Here is a 19,297-nt window from a genome sequence, read left to right as displayed (position 1 = left end):
CCTCAACTATCCTGTGATGCTAAATTAGGTGACAGCCATAGACAGCCTAAGAACAACTTCTTGCCTGGTGTGCATGTGCTATACCACCTTTTGTCAAAACATGGAGGGCACCCTTTACCTCTACTTAGACAAAGAATAAACTTAGTGAAGGACATTATTTGCATATCGAAAAAAAACCCTTCCACATCTTCTGGGCATACTTTGCTCTTCTCAGTGAGAGAGACAAAGGCTTCAGAATAACCAGCGCAAAAAGGGACCTGATTTCTTCAAACAAAACAGCTCAAATGAGTCATCCCATATTCCTGGCACAAACTGCTGCTAGCTCTTGGATGTTAAGTGAGATGGGCAGGATATACTAGGCAGTAGCCTGACTGTACATGAATTAAGAGATGGATTTGGTCATGCCAATTATTTTCAGAGATTAGCCTTTGCAAACACACTTCCTACAGCCAAATCAATTGCTGGCCCTGTTCAGGCACCCTTGTTCTCTCACCTCTTCTGTCACCTGCCATCCTTCAGCAAAGCAACCAGCCTCTTCATAAGCTAAGCTCGTTCAGTGATTTCCCCACCTGAATTTTGGTTTTCACCCGTGTCTCTTTGCAAGCACACCTAGCACAGAGATCCTATTTGCTTTTCATGCTGCCTGCTGTATTTCAATAAACTGAACCCAGAGCACACAAAGGTGAAGTCTTCATTCCGGGCAGGACAGAGACTTGACACATTTCTCTGCTTACCATCAACCCTCCCACACTGATGGTGTAATAATTCACATTTTGTCATTCTAGAACAAGAACAAAACAAGTCAATTGACCCCTGTTTGACTCTAAATTGTTTTCTGCATTGTCAAAACACACAAATTTAGAAAGATAATTACCCCACTACTTCTGAATGACAATCTCAAGTTGAACTATAAGATCTCCATGGTCCATCTATGTCTTTGCAGCTGAACTTGCTCCAGATGCCCCCAAACCAGAAAGGCAGATAACCAGGAAGGCTTCACTGGGCTTGTGCCTCTACCTCTCACTACAGAGAGAAAGGGCCAAGTAGTACCCCCACCCTCAGAGGCAGAGTGGGTGTGAAAGCCCACGCAGGCTGGATGGGCCTTGGAGCAGACACAACCTCCCACAGCACTGCCACAGCTCATCCACAAAGATCAGCCTGACTGCCCTGTGACAGAGCAGGAAGAACAAAGCTGGAAAGCAACCACCTGCTGAGACCATCTCCCCTGGAAAACTGCTGGAAAGACACAGGCTTGCACACTCCAAGCACAACCATAGGACACTGAACTTTCATTATCTTACCTTCTACTGAAACGTGAGGGGGCAAGTCTTGTCCTCTTGGGAGCAGGTGCTGGATGCTGCTGGCTCAGCTGATCCAGAGGAGCCAGACTGCTGTGGAATTGTGACAGCTTGAAGGGTCAAAGGCACCTCAGGGCACTCAGGGAGCCAGGAGTCCCTAAAGTGCCACTATAAATGTCAGGACAGAGTAGCCCAAACAAGAAAAACTGCAGCCCACAGGCAGAGCTCACCAGCCACAAATCTCCAACTGCCCCTACCTGAGTGAAACTAATTTAACAAGGAGCAATAGGGGAATTGGCTGGGTCCCAATTAGGCTAATTAGGGCAATGGTGTGAATCAAGCAGGTAGTGAGGAAGAGCCTGGCCACTTGGAGTCATATGGGGACCTGACAGGGGTTAACATCAATGCTGCACTTGAGTGTTTGCTTGAAAATCCGTGTGTCTCGCTAGTTCTCTGTCTTTCCCACAGGGATTTGGGCTGCAGTAAACCCAGCCCTTCCTCTGAGCACAGCACAGCACAACACCTCTTACCATGCCTCTAGCAATGCTTGTTTATGTGATCTTGCCGTTGCTTTCTATCCAGTAATCCCTCTTCAGTGTGGTTTCTGCAATGGGTTGTCACCAAGAACTGTTCATTCAATCACCCTTTTATTGGTAAGAAAACATCACGTGCTCTTTCACAGGTTTGTCAAGTGTGGAACCCAACCTCCACATACTCTGTCACAGTAAGAGTGCTGCCAGGAGCCTCTGTGCAGGTCACTGCAAGCCCTGAATCCAGCTCAGTATGCACAAAGCCATGCCCAGACTCCCATCTTCCTGTTCCATACATGGCTGTGCACCTCACCTGCTGTAAAAGCCCCAACCTGACATGGTCTCTATCAAAAAGTGCTGAAGTTAGAGACAATAAACCACTCATGGAACAACTATCAGCCCCAAAATCTGTACTTTTAGCCTCAAAACACAATCTATCACCAGCTGTCACTTTGCCTGACTCAGAGCTCACAGATGTTCACTGTAATGGTACACATTTAATAAAGATACATATTTCCCTTTGGTTTTTCTATCATAATTGTAGAACAATTAGAAAATAATCCAGCTATGTTTTATTCTAGGTCAGGACTAGCAGTTATTAACATAAGTAGTTATGATATGTCTTTCAAGAAAAAGCTGGCCTCGATTCAGTTTTTTTCCAAATCAGAAACTGCGTTATTTCATTTCTTCTGGATCCACGTGGAAGCTAATGCAAGGTAGTCCTCTCTATTTATGTTTCTTGATTTAGCTTATACCATTATATATTAATGTAGACTGCCACTTGGCCAAGGCCAAGATTTAAGGTGTAATTGTGCTCTCCTCAGGTTGCTAATTCTTCCCTGAGTGCTCTTGCTAGTACTGCACAAAGCAGGTGGTTAATCACACCCCAGGTAACAGGTCTCAGGGCTCCCAGGGATGCAGCCACTTCGTTGTTTTTGTTGTCATTCCTGTGCTTTTTTTTTTTTTATGTTTTAAGGTAATGTAGCAGGGTCAGGATGTGGAATACTGCAGAGATTAACTAGGCAATTCACTGTTGGACACACAGCTAGAGAGTGAACTGTTGAAAACCAACACAATTAACCAGTGGTAATCTCTGATGTAAGATCTGAGACCAAAAGCTGATTCAGGATTTCAGAGGAGGAAGAAATACTTCTCTGACTAATGAGCACAACACTGGCCTGGGCTCTTAAAACGTCTGAAGCCCTGTAAGCTTTATGTTCCAAAAGAAATATCTGCTTCTGAGTTCTGGAGCTGAAAAGGCCAAAAGGTGAGAATGTCCCTGCGGTGAGCTGCCCACACAGGGACAGGCCATGGGGCAGGGGAGCCAGCAGCTTGCTGATCCTTCACACACAGGACCATGTTTTGCAGTCAGAACATCAGTGACATCAGTATTTTCCTGCTGCCCTTAGATAGATAAATAAAACTGTACCCAGTTTCTTTTTTTTTTGCATTCCTTTGCTCAATTTTTTTTGTTGCTGTACAATGAAATTTTCTGCTCTCTTTCAATGGCCTTAACATTTAATTACTTAAATCAGAGAAATGTTTTTACTTCTCTGTTAGATATTCTGCTTTCTTTGAACTGTGAGGCAATGCAGAATTGTCCTGTGGGGAACACCAAGAGATGATAGGTCAGATGAATGCTACAGGGTGTAGCTTTGGGATCTTTTGCTGGGACTTGCCCACTGTCCTTAACTAATGAGGGATGCGGGAGAGACCATAACCCCAGTGTCATGAGGGGTTGAGGGACCCTAATGTCACCATCCCTGGAAGTGTTCAAAAAACATGTGGATATGGCACTTGAGGACATGATTTAATGGTGAACATGGCGGTGGTGCTGGGTTGATGGTTGGACTTGATGTCTGAAAGGTCTTTTCCAGCCTTAATGATTCTGTGATTAAAAATCAGCTCCACTTTCTCCTCTAGTAATACCTACTGTAAATGCTTTTGTTTTATTGTAGGCTCTAATTATCTGTTTTGGTTTCATCACTTGTGTTGGTGATGAGTGAAACAAATGTGAGATTGTCATGTTCCAATGCTCTGTCAGCAATTTAGTCCTGATTAAAATACATCTGTGTTGCAAAACCAAGATAGCACTGAACCACTCTCTCCTTTAGCTCTCAGAAACACCACCAAAAAGTGTCCAAACACACACTGCCCATAGAGAGCACCTTCCCCATCCAGTAAGAATGCACATCACTCTCTTGCCCTAGAGCCAGACATTTAAGTAGTTACTGAGCTGCAAAAAAAATCCATAATGGCTTTTAAAATGTTGCTCAAATTAGTACTTAATTATGTGCCCTCCTCTGGGAGGTCAGATCACGTGTTTATTTAAATTGCTCCTTCTGAAAGGCCTGGCAGTCTGGGCCACTGAGGTCAGTGGGAATTTTGATCTGAGAAATACAGAGAGCTGGAAGTACAAGCAGATGCCAGGAATCCCTGGGAGTGGGTGTCCCTCTGTGGCCATTGATCCCGTGGAGGGACTTGGTCTCCTCAGTGGGTGAAGCCCTGGCCAGGTCTGTCAGGTGAGTGGTCCAGCCCTGGCTGCCACATCCAGGCACCACAGGAAGGGTTGGGGAGAGGGAAAACTTCCTCTTGCCTTCTCATTCTTGAGCTGCCTTTTCTGAGAGCTATCCAGGGGATCCTCTCCCTTAGCTGGGGTGCTGATGTGTCCTCTTCCCAAGGGTGTGGAAAGAGGGTCCTCATGACTCATCCATTTGCTATTCTCACATCTCTGTAATCCTCAGATGGACTCTTCCCCTCCTGGCTGAACTGGCACTGCTGTGTTTCACAGTAAAAGGGATCAGCTGCATCTGTCAGGGTGTCAGCAGAGCATCACACGCCTGGGGGACATTGATTTTGAAGAATGTACTTGAGTTCCAACAGAAATGAAGGAGCTGAAATGCAGTATTAAGCTGCTTGCGTCTACCATCAATTCACATTAGATGTAGTCAAGCTATTGACTTAAAACCTCAATTCCCCTCTTACGAAAAAATGAAGCTGGAATTAGGAGAGGAAAAAGAAATCTGCATTTTCATGAGCCAGTGGCTGTGATTTTTCCGTGAGCTGATGAAAACTGAGAGGAAAGCACTGCAATAAACCAGTAGAGGAAACAGCCCAGTCATGAAGTTGTCATCAGGAAAACCTCAGGCAAAGGTTTTACAGCCTCTGCAGATCTGCTACTGCCTCTCCAGTGAGAGGCAATGAGGTTCAAACAATCCATGAAAAGACATCAAGGTGATGGCACAGAATTAAAAATGTCTGGAACACTGAGCAAGCTGAGGAAAGATACCTCAGATGTTCCTGCTGCCAGTGTCTGGACAGGCCCCTGCTCCTGGCAAGGAGGCTGCCTGCTCCTTGCCTGGTTTAGGTCTGTTGGGATCCTCAGAGCTCTATGATGATGAAGTTTCCATGGATGCCTGTAACTGAATCCTTATTTCTCTTTTCTCCAGAGTGTGGGTGGGAAGTTTTAATAGTTGTGACAGCATTTGGGTATTAGTCCTTGGAAAATGATCACCCCACAGTGTTTGCAAAGTCCACCAGAGCTACCCATTCACTTGAGTAGATTATTCCTTTAAAAAACCCTATGACCTGTATTCCTGTTTTATGTTACACTGATATTAATGTATCTAAAATGTCTATATGCTAACTGCTATGATTATTCCACATACTGGTATAGAGCTTTATACTTATTTAATAGAAAACTAAAAAAGGTTCCAAGAAGACCCCAGTGGAGATATGTGTCTCCCAGCAAACTGAGGTATGACTATGATTTATTCAAACTAAATACAGAAATAAAGCCAAGAAAGTAATCAAAAGCATATTTAGTGGGCTGTCAGATGATTAACCAACATGTTCACAGAGCCAAACCTCTATATCAGTTTTTTAACTGGTTCATTAGTTTCTCTTGGCATGAACTAATTTACAAACCTCTAGCTGACCTTGACATTTGAGAAAAGCGAATTCTGACAACTCCTTTATTTGTATCAGGGAAAAAAATATTTGTCAGGTAGTAGTTTGAAATAGGGATTCAATTATTATTGCTTTTTTCCCCCTTGAACTGGAATTACAGAATGAAAGCATCGCTGTCCTCATACAGCACATACAGTTCTATGAAAATGAAATTGCTGTGAATTAAAGGAACATTTAATGCAAGGGATTCAAGTAGATTTCTTCTATTTGCCTGCAGTGACTAGTTATTTCAGAATGACTTGGTTATGAAACTTCAGTCAGACGGAGCACCGAGTACGGAGCTCTGAAAGTACAGGAGTAAGTTCTGTACAGGCTCAGAACACTTCTCACCTGTACTAATAAAAGTGTCAATTGTGCCCTGTGCTTGTAACTTATTGAAGTGGTATAATGCTGGCTCTTTTCCTTATCTGAATGACACTCACTGCTATTCAAGGTAGTCTGTGCCTGTTACAACTAGACCCACTACTTGAGCTTTCTTTTCACCCATGGTGGTATAAAAAACTCCCCAGAAACTATGAACTTGAATTAAATCAATTTAATCCAGCCTTGGTCACTACACTCTTGGCAAGCATCTTCTGCAAACACTCAGTAGGTAAAGCTTCGTGAGAATGAGTCCAAGCAAAAATTGTGCTTGAATATATCCCATGTCCAATTTTGCCTTAGATCAAACCCTACTTTACAGAAAACAGAATATTAGGTAGCCTTGAGCAATGCTCAGTAGCTTTCTTCAAACTTGGGACTTAATGCAGGACAGCCTGCCTACCCACAAAATTGAGTTTTTGCAAAACTAGGGCCTAAATTCTACAGTTGTTCAGTTTCTGCTCACATTAGTTCATATTGGACCTATCTGACCATAATTCTTTTAATCATCTTGCATTTGTTATATTACTTTGATAATATAAAATCATCTTATATTAGTTTCTCATAAATATAAATTGCATTAAGAAGCCAAACTCTTCATTTCACTTAAGGTTCCTCTGTGACAGCATTACACTTCCCTATCTCATAATTTACAAAAAAATCCAGGCACTTATGAACAAGAAAATTAATAATTAAGGATATAATAAATCATATATGCCAACTTAATAAACACATTAAAAAGTAGAAAGCACATTTCATTTCAGTGTAACAACCCAATTAAAATTTCAAGGGTAGCTTATGGTTGGAGGTGGCATTATTTCTGCCTTGATGTCTGTGTTATCCACGGCCAGGCAGCTGTCAGAGCCAGGAAGTTGGGGGGCTTTTCTCCCCCTGCCTCAAGGGGCTGTTGAGAAAACATGGGTGATGTGTAGGAAGCGAGAGGTGAGAGCAGGGCTCGATCTCTCTTCTGGCTTTAGCATCACCCTCAAGGACCTGTGGCAATGTCCTCACCTGCCATTGCCCTGAGCCGGCTGTAGATGAGTCTTTGAGTGTTTCTGGGTACACAGGGCCAAGTGAGGACATAGCAGAGCAGGCTGGTTTAGGGCACACAGCTCGTTTCCCCTTTCAGGGGGACATTGCAGCTTTCTGAAGCAGTGTGAGACAAAAGGCAGCCTGGCAAGCATACAGAGGGTTTGGGACATCATGAAAAGAAGGAGGAATATTGCATTGGAAAGGCTACCAGGAATTGTTTTGAATCTACTGCAGCCCTTCATAAGTCTCATTGCTATTTTTAGATTAAAAAAAAAAAAAAGATGTTTCAGACTCTTAGAAGCAAAAAGAGTGGCTAAAGAAGCTCCATATTTTGTTTGAGGTATTTCTACAATGGAAAAAATATATAAATTTATCCAGACAAAGCTTTAGGAAATATCATTGACTAATATGCTTCTTAGGTTTAGCAGAATTACTCTTTAATTAAATCAGATGACTGTCACTCACTGAGAGCAGCGAAGCAGGAATATACAAAGTACCTCTCCTTTTTGAACACGCTGTATGAGTTTCAGCAACAACACACTCATCCCCATGGGCAAACAAAAGCACCACTGCACACTGTGATACCAACACTGCTGTGATGCACTGCAAGGGTCCCTCTCACTTATCTGGGAAGAGACTTACATTTTAACAAGCTGCTTGAGGCAGAAAGAGCCAAAAACATAGCTCCTGTTGGTCACTGCGGGAGCTGGGTCTGGAGGGCATGGCCAATATCTCTGGGCCAGGGTAATGTCTTGCAAGAAGGAAGAGGACAGAAGCTGTAGGAAATCTTTACTGGATCCAAAAGCTAGTCACATGCAATAGATGTCTTTGTCACTGCCATAATAAATTATAGAGACTACATTCTCCTTGCACTGATGAAGAGGATTTTTTTTTTTATTTATTACTTTTGAACAGTTTCATTTTGCTGCAACAAATCACTGCAAGGCAGACATGGTGAGGACGATCTGCTGGCTAATTTCTGCCTTTCACAGGACTGTTTGGGACAGCTTTGAACAAGAGTTTCCAGTTCTGCATGATGAAGCATTCAGATTGAATTTAAAGATGAATCACTTTGATATCACACTTAAACCTTTTGAAGAAAGCTTGCTAAAAAGATTGACTGATGTGATCACCCCTAGGCAGCAGGACCATATTCCCACTTAGCAATACAGGTACAGTTCCAGTAGACACAAGAAGAGAAAGAAAATTAAATTTATGGGATAAACCTTTCTTTGCTACCTTACCACAACAACTCTCTTGGCCTCTACCTCAAGCCCCCTTCAGAAAGGAGCCTGAGCCATACACGTGTGCCCGGGTGTGCTGCCCATTTCAGAAACATTATTTTGGAAAACCCAACCAGAGAAACCCCAGATGGGAACCCTGATTGCTTGCACAGGGCAGCCATCCTCAACAGAATCTCCTCTTAAACATTCATCTCTCGTAACCCCTTTTCATAAGCAGATGGAAAATGAGAAAGATAGCCAAGTGTGGCTTTGACAGCACAAGAGCTTATTAAAAATGATGGGGAGGTTACAAAGAAAACCACCTTATTAAAAAGAAAGGTCAAGTCCTTTTGGGAGCCTGTCACTGCTCCTAATTCATCAGCACATTTCCCCTTTCTAAAGCAAAGCTACCTCAGCCCTCCTCAATGGGACGCGATGCGCAGCGATGGCAAAGGGCTGCTGGATTCATTGCCTGGAGGTGGGCAATGAGTCCCTCATCCTCAAGCTGGCACTGCATGGGCCATTAGCTGAATGAACCTCTGAGTAAATTGCAGCCTGACCTAGAAAACACAGGGACCACACAGCAGCAAATAGGTGGCAGGAGGGATGGGAAGGCCACTGTGTCCTGTCTCGCTGTGTGTGGTCAGAGCAGCACCAAACCCAACCCCTCCACGCAGAGCTACAGCCACAGCAGCAGAAATGGGAACATAAATAACATTGTGGCAGGCTGAAGGAAAAGTGCATAAATTGTTTAATGCTTCTCCACAGGCAGGCTGTGAGAAGCTTTGATGACCAACATCATCTCCAGAAGATTTTTGAAATGAGTCAAAGTAACCTTATATGGTTGCTGAGTAGGGTGGGAAAGACGGAGCTTTGCAGCATCCAAAGCCAAGCCTGTCTATGGCTGCCTGCTGATCCCTGCCTCCTACTATCCCTCCATGCCTGGGATGCCTACATTGCTGATGGCGATCCTGAGACTTTCCAAAATGAGACCCAGCCAAGCACATTTCCACTTCCTGGCCACCAGCGAGGGCTCACTCTTCAGCCTTCACTGCGCCAAAATCCAACAATCCTGCCAAGCAATTTTTCGCTTCCCAGAAATTTCAAAGCACTTTAATTAAATTCTGTAAAAAAAAAAAAAAAATTCGCCTTGGAAATCCTTTCTGGTGCCCTTGAACAGGATCAGTTTTGAAAGGCTGCTATTTTATCTCCTCATTTGCCTGCAGTTTTGCTAGCCTGACTTAGACTCCCCCATTCCATATCTGCTCCCAGCCAAGGTCACGCAGCCCAACAGTTTAGCAGGGCTGTTGATTACTGCTGATGCTGTAACAACTCAACCGTTTCACCAGCTGCTTTCCAATAACTTCTGTTTTATCTTTTTCCCTTAAGTCTACATTGGGTTTTATTATTTCTTTCTAGTCTCATAAGCTGCTGCAGGTTAAATACCTTTCCCTCTGAATCAGGCTGTAGATCACACAGCAGAAGTTACCAGCAGTTATCAGATAATGCACTTGATCAGCCAAACGCTGCTCTAACTTATGGTTTCTGGCAGATTAGCCACCATAAATTTTAATCACTCGGAACTACAATCATGCCAAGTTGGCCTTGAGCTGTGCCTGCACCCTGGGAAGGGATGACTAAAAGCAGTGTTTGAATGGTGTACATGTTTCAGAAGGGTCTTTTGGGAACAGGGGAATTACAGCCTTTACCTAAACTCGAAGATGTCATTTCTGAGATAGAAAGGGGAAGAGCAGGGAGGGGGTTTGCCATATAAAATGCAGATTAAAACCATATGATTCAAGCAAGATCAGCACGAAGTCCCATGGTGTCCAATGGCAGATGCCAGCACAGGGACTTAGAGTTTGGTCCTGTCCAGCCACAAGACTCAATCCTGTTTCAAAACTAATTTACAGCTTTTAATCAAATGAAGCAGCTCCATTTCATTCAGTCCTCACCTCAACTATTGCAGTAACATTTGGCTTTTTTAAAACCAAATCATGCATTTCAATTAAAAGGTATTTGGGGTTTTTCCAGGAGCTTCTGTTGGGTGTTGTTCAGGTGAGGAATCTCTGCCAGCATCAGAACAACATTGGCCCTTTAAGCCCCAGGACCCAGCATTTGGGTCCCTGCCCAGGTTCCAGGCACCTGACATTTCCAAAGGAGCACTGCCAGCAGGATCCGGAGAAGATCCTTAGGTGTAGGCTATGCAAATATTTCCAGCTCCTGTGCAGCTGCCAGAAGCAGCATTACTCACCCTCTGGTTAAATCACAATATTGTTTTACCTCACAGTACCATTTGAGAGCTCACATGAACCTGTGGCAGATGGCCATTTCACATTTCTTCAGTGCCGTAAACATGAAATCTGTCTGTTTGCTCTTGTTTCAGGCATAATCCCAGCAGTTTTACACCCTGTTCTTCTCCCTGGCATTTCCATACACTCACTTTCAAAAAGCAGCAGAGTTTAGTCTCAGGACATTATATTCAGAGCTTTCAGCTCAGTAGCAAGAACTGTAACTTTCACGATATAGAGACCAGTAAACCTGTAAGGAGCCTATACCACATTATTAACTGCTACATAAACCTTACATTGCTCTCAAGTTAACTAAAAGCATCTTAAAACCTGGTGTCCTTTATGAAGTTTGCTCTGTTGTTTACTAACTGTGCTACAGTCAACTGGATTATTGGGCTTTTCCCAGCCCTCTCCCAGGGAAAAACTCTGCTGTGTTTCCCAGAGAGGAGGGGTGAAGCAGCCTCAGTCATCACACCCTCGCAGTTGTTAGGGCCAAGGCTGTCAGCACAGCAAAACACTGCTGCTCTCCCCCAGCCCAAAAAGGCTCTCCCAGGAGCAGTTTTCAGCCTCAGACTCACCATCTGCCAACAAACATTGCTGTGCCTGTGCACAGCTAGATGTGCTAACACCGCTCTAAAGTAAATAAAAATAAAATCCCATTTGTTTTCTAACTGATAAGCTAACTCATTTTCAGAATCGCTTCCATAAAATCCAACCTGTGTAGGGGCCAAAGATGGAAAACATTCAACTGAAACCACCTTCAGTGTGATTGCCAGGCTGAGGAGTCACCGCCCTTGGCTAAAGCCCACCTGGCTGTTACAACCAGCTCCACAGTTCTGCCACAGACGGTCAATTAAAGCACCAGGCCTGAGTGGGAAAGAGTTTTCCAATCATATTGCATTTGAGACTTCGAAGATTTGCCACATTCCAAAAACAGTCAAAAACTTCTGTGAACTGAAATGTCAAAAAGTCCTCTCGCAGCCTGGGACCGGTTCGTTCAAACTGGAGCCCTGAAAAATCACTGAACATTTTGATTTTGACCTTGGAAGTATTCTTTTTCTTACTTCAAAAGTAGAAACATTATTATTTCCATTATTTCAAAACAATTCTTTTTAATTTAAATAGCTGCCATTTGTCCCACACACTGTCTTAACATCTGAATAATAAAGAAATTTCAGAAATGCCAATAATCTAAATAGCTCACAAGCTTTATTTTTAGTTTGCAGAGATTAAACATTCTTCACATTAATGAATCTTCTATGTTTTACTTCAGTTCATACATTTTCCTCCCTTAGTGAATAGCAGACCTCTCAGAAATCAACACAGCTTGTTAGAAAAAAGACAAAATGCCTATTAAATTATCAAGTGCATTTCTCATCAGAGTGCAGCCATCGTTCTCTACAAAGAAGCACTATAGCTTAATTGACTTCCTAGAAAAAGCAATGTTTAGGCAGATGGTACTGAGAATCATCTGAGTGTTATTCTTTAAATTGGTGTAGTTAAGTGATGGGGACGTTTGGAAAACACAGGAAGGCAAGAGTGGGTGCATCACAGAGGCTTCGTGCCCGGCGTGATGGGGCTCAGTGCCCACAGCGAGACGTGGAGCTGGGCAAAGAGCAGGGACTGCTGGATCAGATCTGGGGACAGAGAGGTCTTTGTGTAAATATGGTAAGTGAAATTTATCAGAAAAGAAAAAAATCCTGAAAAAAATAGCTTGATAGCTTCCATCAGGCTATCAAATAAAAATCTACAAAAATGGATTCCTAAGGGTCTGAGGGGGTATGGAGCTGGCAGGCTGTAACTGAGCCAGCTGAGCATCCCCGAGCACCTGCATGTCCAGTTCAGAGCAGGGCACTCAGAAGTTTGGATGCTGGTGCAGGGACCCAAAGCAATCCCTTGAGAAGCCTGCGTGTCCCTCTGCCAACATACAGAAATATCCTGAAGCATCTCCTGACAAAGAACAACCTCTTTACTGCTTGTTCTTCTGAAAACTGGAGGTGCTGCAGAGGTAAATTAAGATTTAAGGCAGGAGAGTTAAAATAGAAATCCTATTACCGAACTTTCCAAGGCTCATTCCTAAAGTGAATATCAATACTCTGCTCATTAACAGACTTCTGTGGAAACAAAGCCCATTTGCTTCAATTCTTTTTAATTTCACTCTCGTTATTTCGGTTGTGCATTCAAATTATATAAAAAATAGAAATAAAAATAAAAATAAATCCTGAACAATTCTAGGCTTGTGACTTTTGGAGAAGTGCTGATATTGATGATCATCTCCAGAACTTTGATTAAGAAAATGAAAAATGTTCCTTCAAGCTACAATTCTATTAAGAAGCTTTTCAGAGTAGGAAGGATCCCTACCTTTAAATTATTTAGACTTACTCTTGCTGGGAAATTGAGCGGTAGAATCAATGATAGGCAGAGAAGAACAAGAATATTTTAGGATCAAGGGCCATCCTGCCCTTTTTCTGCCGCATTTCACTGCTGAAGCTGCCAGAAGAGCCTGTCAAGCAACTAAGCACGTTGCTTAGGACTGTCTCCCTGCAAAGCAGAGAGGAAATCCTGTAAATGGGATTTTAAGAGCAGTTGGACTCAGACTGCAGCTGCTGAAACATTTCTCTGGCAACATGACAGCCTCAGTGAGCGTCAGGAGATGCACCCAGCCAGCACAGGAGCTTAAGCTGGGAGCTGGTAATGCAGGCAGGGTTACTGAGACAAGACAACCGGTGGCTTGTCTGGTTGCCAAACCACCCATGGCTTTTATGATGTGCCAAAACAAAGCTTTTAGAGTGGCCTGGGGAGCAAGGTGGGAAGGACCCTGGAAATTACTCCAAAAATCTTCCTCCCCAGTGCACTCCACAGCAGCTTTGGCCACTCCAATACAAGTCTGCCCGGATAAAAGCCACACATGGCTTTGCAGTACAAAAGTTCAGCTACCTGGGTTTGCAAGATAAGGGCCCAGGCACAGATTCTCCTTCAGATTGGATGTGCCCTATGCGTTAATATGTGGGTAAACCCAGGGCATTGCAGTCAGGTCTTGTGGGCGGATGCTGAAGGCTGCTGGATGCAGGTTGAGGAACAGTGGGAGCAATGCAAGGCTTCCCTTGCTGGAGCAGCAGCCAAATAGGACTCACTGGTCTCTGCTAGGATGGATTTAACAGCAGTGGTGCCACACACTCTGCCCTGCAGTATTGGAGCATGCACACGTGCAAAAGATGACACACTTTAAAAAGCCTCCCTCCCTCTGCAAATCTGCCTGGGCTGTGGTGAAACATCAGAGGTGACTAAAAGCTGGCACAGAAGGCTTATAACACCTTTTTTTTAACCTAGCTTTGCCCTATCTACTGGTGATGCTTACAGAGTGCCCATCTATGTCAGTGGTCATGGAGTCTTGGACGGAGATTGCCAGGACCTGACATCCAGGCTACTTTCTTCATCCCAAACCCCAGCAGGTAACACTTGCCAAACAGGGCTTTCCTCAAACAGGAGCTCTCCCATCTGTGACAGCAGTAACAAAACACAGGAGAAGCACCATCTGTTCATCTAGATGGGTACCAGCAGTACCAATCCTCACCACAGCAGTTGTAGCCTTTAATAAATACATAGAACTCTTTTTCTAAATATTGGAAATATTTAGCCACAGAATAGCTATTTCAGCAGGATTTATTGTTATTTATGTTGCACCAACAGCCTGCCTTCCTAACAAGCATCCCAGGCTGGTACCACAGCTTGTACAACAGCATTAAGTGAGTCCTGTAACAAATCCTTAGTGCTCAGCTGCCCACTCCTTGCTCTGTGCCCAGGGCAAGCGGGAGTGTAAGATATGGTGAAGGTGCTCCTGCTGCAGGCATCCCCACCAGCAGCCTGTAGAGGAAACAGTCCTCTCCAGAAGCTTTCCCCTATAGCTTTACAGGCTGGATCTCACAGGCATCTCACCTATCCTCAGCCCTGCATGTGCAGCCTTCTCCAGCACCACCTTCTTTCTTTGACCCCAGCACTCCCATTGCAGGGAAGTTGGATCATTTTCTAGTTTTACAAGTGTCAGCAAATGCCATATGGGCTGTAGTTATTTTGGAGTAGAGAAAAATGAAGTCTCATCCTAAGCTGCCAGGGATGCTGTCTGCATTCAGCCTCACCGGCCAGCCAGGAAACAGAGCAGAGTCTGTCCTGTAGCCTTGTTGCTCTCTGGAGTTTCTGCTCACTGATTTTGGCCTCTCTGGAGTTGGCTGTAAGACAAGCACTGTTTTAACGTAACCTTTCCTGGCAAAAGCAATTTGCCCTGAATAGGAATGTGGGATTAATAACCTAGCCTTGCTTCCTGAATCTTCTCTAGAAACCACACATCAAAAGTAGTCTCTGGTAGCACAGAGAAAAACAAGTATGTTGAGGGTGTCACCCCCAATCATTCCATAGTTTGGAGCAAGTGTGGAGCATTACTGAAAGGAAAGGTGGGTCCCAGCACCCAAAGCCAGGAGCCGTGAGACCAGCTGTGCCCTCAGAAACTGCTATTTTTCTTGCTTTGCTAACAGATGGTACCTCAGTAGCTCTTGAAATAAATAACATTTTGTTGCCTGAGCTACGAATGCTGGCGTGAGCTTTAAGATAAAAAGAAAATACCCACATATGGAGCTGTGCTATGAGTCTGCTTTTAAAGACACTGGAAATTATCAGGGAAAGGGAGGGCTCCAAGTGTTACCTTTCCATTGACAGTAGCATGGATTGCTGAATGGGGCTCTCTCATCTGACAGATGCTGAGCAGGGCTGGTTCCATGAGCACATGATGGCTGAGCAGGGCTGTATCCACCAGCCTGCTCACTAATGACAGACCCACCAGATCAGTGTGTGGGCACTGCCTCATTGCTGTTTTAGTCAATAAACCCCACTGGGTGAAACTACCAGCATGTTTATCACAAATAATATTTGACAGGATGAAATTAGCACATAGATGCTCTTATGTTAGTTAATGAGGTCTGAAATATCATCCTATAAATCATCAACAACAGCCATCCGGTGACAGACAGACGGAAAGAAGAGCAGACGGTTACAAGGCATCCACACCACTGCAGTGACAGGGGTTTAAAATAGCAGCGTACCTTTACGCAGGACAGCCCTGATCAGGAAATAATCAGGTGTGTTCCCTGGTTGCACAGCTGCCCTTTTAAGCAGACATCATGCTGGGCAGCTGGAGCACAGTTCAGAGCTGCTGAAGCCATCAAACTTTCCACCACATCCAGGTGCAGCACGGCAGGTCCTTCAGTTGCACTGTTGGGTAAGAAAGGCCTGGTTATGTTGTCCCTTCAACAAAGAAAAAGAAAGTTGCATTTGCAATGGTACAGTAGGTTAGATCTGGGTTTACAGAGTTCAACAGAAAGACAAGGCTCTGTGTGCTTTCCAACCCTGACTGGGCAAGCACCGAGGTTATCGTTCTGTTAAGTGCCCCACTTTGGTACCTGCAAAAATAAAGGAAAATCATGGCCAGTCTGAAATTGTTGAACATTTACAAGAAATGAATGCTTTAATTTGCAGTATTTATCACCCAATAGAATCTCTCGTTCTCGTGATTTAGGAGGCAGTCAGGCTTCCTAAATGTACAACTATTCTTATCCAAGGTTTATGGTAAACACAGCAGGAGTGAGTAAATTATTACAGCAATTTACATTTACTGTCCAGTAGTCTTTATTTAGGAAGTAAATCTACTTGGAAGACCACCACAGGTAGCAGGAGAACAGGAGGTAAGAGCATATGGGAGGCATCACAACCCCACCCCACCCCACCTCCTGTGTACAGCTGAATCACAGTTGCAAGCACATCTCTGCACACAGTTCTCTTCATAGCTGGGCTTGTTTTACAGGCACACACATCTCCTGCTTTAGCACCCAATTTACAACATATTCAGTGTTGGGAACAAATTCCAGGATGCTACTTATTTATTGATTTTATTTATTTATGACCTCCAGTCACTACCTGGAGTTGTATCCAACTATTCTAGATGGCCCCCTCCAACCTGCCCCTCCTAGCAAGCATCATAATCTTTTCACAGAGGGTAAATAAGCCCCTCCTGACCTGTTTTCTCACTCAGACAAGCACTTTTCCACAGAAGCAGAATATTCTTCCCTGTAGGCTGGGTTCTGAGAAAGGGGTATATTGTAAACATTTAATATATGACTAAACACTGTGTAAAAATTATATCCCTAAGTCTTTTCTCACTGCTGCTTGGCCTGTGCTTTAAATTATCCTACGATGGAGTTATAAAATATCCACACATATTTAAGCTTCTCCTAATTTGTAACCTACTACAGTCTGCTGTATCACTGGGGTTTTTACTTCAGCTTTAACAGTGCTCATTTGGTTTTCCCACCTATGCAAATGTGCTGCTAGCAGTTCACCTCGCCCCTGTCATTTCAGTGTTTAGTACCATTCTACAACAGTGTAAGATTTGCTGTGGTGAGGGAGCTGGGGGTGTTTATCCCAGAGAAAAGGAGGCTCGGGGGGACCTTATCAGTCTTTACAACTGCCCAAAAGGAGGTTGGAGTGATGGGGCTTGGTCTCTTCTCTCAAGCAACATGCAATAGATTAAGAGGAAATAGCCTCAAGTTGTGTCATGGGAGGTTTAGATTGGATACTAGGAAGAAATTCTTCACAGAAAGGGTTATGGAACAGGCTGCTTAGGGAAGTGGTGGAGTCATCATGCCTGTAGGGGTTTAAAACCCATGTAGATGTGGCACTTGGAGACAGGGCTCAGTGGTGGACCAGTGCTGGGTTAATAGTTGAACCTGATGATCTTTTCCAACCTAATTGAGTCTATGAATGTTGACAATAACAACAGCTATATTTACCTATTCCTTGCATTTCCATCAGTACTTTGGTATTTTAAGTCATGTCAGCTTCGGGAACAAACCCTCTAGGCTGGATGCTGCAAGTATTTCCCTCAGAACCAAACAGGAAATGTAGCAGAATGTGTGCAAATTACTTATATTCACCAAGGAAATAACTGTGTCCTGAAAATTTGGGATGAAGAAATATCTCACCTAATAAACAACACTCATTTCTGCTAAAAAAGAATAGCCCACTGATGCATTGCATTATTTCAGTGTAAGATTATAGATGCTGTCCCCACATTATGGGAAAGAAACATCATTTCAGGTTTCCAAGAGCCAGCACATTACAGCAATGCCTGTGAATATTCCTCCTACTCAGTGAACTGGGAGTTAGCTCTGAAGGAAACCAAACAGAACCAGGTGTGTAAGAGACTTTGTCTGTACTCTGAGTGTTTTTTGAAGCTCCCTTTTTTGGCACTAGTAGATAACAAGAAACTTAATTAATACCAGCAGTTACAGTAAACCTCAGAGACTTTGACCCTGGAGTTGATCTTAAGTATAACTGCTTATCATACACCAACAAGCTGATCAGACTTCTCACATGAACTACCACAGAAAAACAAGAAACCTAAGAAGAAAATAAAAACGTGTGACATGTAAAGCCACTGCTGAAGTGTAGAACTTCAGATAGGGGCAGAGCTGCAGAAGACCAGGTACATCAGTCTCAGTTGATGCAACTCTGTGTTTGGTAATCCCCTGGGAAAGAACTGGCATGGGAAATGCTTGACAGAAAGTATGTGTTCTGATGAGTTCATTTTGAGAAAACACGGCACTCAGGCTTTTGGGACATAGGTGGGAACTAACTTACAGTGCCAGGGGATGCTTGGACTCGTTGTGGTAAATGAATTGGCAGCAGTGGCAGGAAACATCTTTGAAAAAGCTGGGCACTGGTTCCAAGTGTGAGGCATAGAGCAGAGAATGTGATCTGGTCACATTTCTTTTACATCTAGACATCAAACTGCCTTCCAGCCCAGAAACAATAATAAATTTTGCTCAGTTGCTTGCTCTGTTGATACCACCTCATCACTTCCAACACATAAAGTGCAAGTGATGGCTTTGCTGCTGCAGTCACTATCCTTTACAGCACTAGTTATATGTTATATGCTATAAGATTAACCTGCAAGCATTCACTGAGAGTCTCTTAATGCAAATAACCCACACCTTGCAGTCATTCCATGAAAAATATTACATTTGCAAAAAGATACAGGACTTTAAAACATTGTCACAGCTTGCAGTCGATGAATGCAACATTTTTCTAAGTCAGCCTTGTCATATAAAGCAGACACTACATTCAAAGAGACAGCAGCCTGCCACTGTTAGTTTTATAGGTAAAAAAAATAGGAAAATTTTCCTTGATGTAACACTGGAAAGGAAGAGAATTCTGCTCAAATCACCGTTACTGTGCATGCAGTAAGGGTAATGAATGGCAGCTGCACTTCTCACCAAGGTGTACCCTCACTTACTAAACAGTGCTGCAGAGATCACTCAGCTGGCACAGAGAGGATCTTTGCTTGGCACATGGAATGTGGGAGAGTGCCTACTTCCCACTTGCCTGGGATTGGGAAGGCACAGCCTCAGTTCTCACACCTGCTGCAACAGGCCTGTGATCCCCTACCTGTCCACTGGTGTTTGGGATGTGCTCTGACATCACTGGTCCTTACAAAAATCTAGGATTCAATTCTTCCATCTGGCCTTCACAGGGCTTTCTGAGGGCTT

At 43.7% G+C, this 19,297-nt stretch overlaps 1 long non-coding RNA gene across 1 annotated transcript in view; it reads right to left on the bottom strand.

The window, feature by feature from the left end:
* LOC135421385 (uncharacterized) overlaps positions 1-16,088 on the bottom strand; it is a 36,728-nt gene extending 20,640 nt beyond the window's left edge. Inside the window, exon 1 of the long non-coding RNA XR_010433980.1 lies at positions 15,797-16,088. This is a non-coding gene — a long non-coding RNA (uncharacterized LOC135421385). The remainder of the gene's footprint in view (positions 1-15,796) is intronic.
* Between the last annotated feature and the right edge of the window lie 3,209 nt (positions 16,089-19,297).

Source organism: Pseudopipra pipra, chromosome 13, assembly GCF_036250125.1.
Source record: "Pseudopipra pipra isolate bDixPip1 chromosome 13, bDixPip1.hap1, whole genome shotgun sequence".
Lineage (NCBI taxonomy): Eukaryota > Metazoa > Chordata > Aves > Passeriformes > Pipridae > Pseudopipra > Pseudopipra pipra.
Note: the sequence above shows the minus strand (reverse complement) of the source record. Positions and strands in the feature narration are given on the sequence as shown.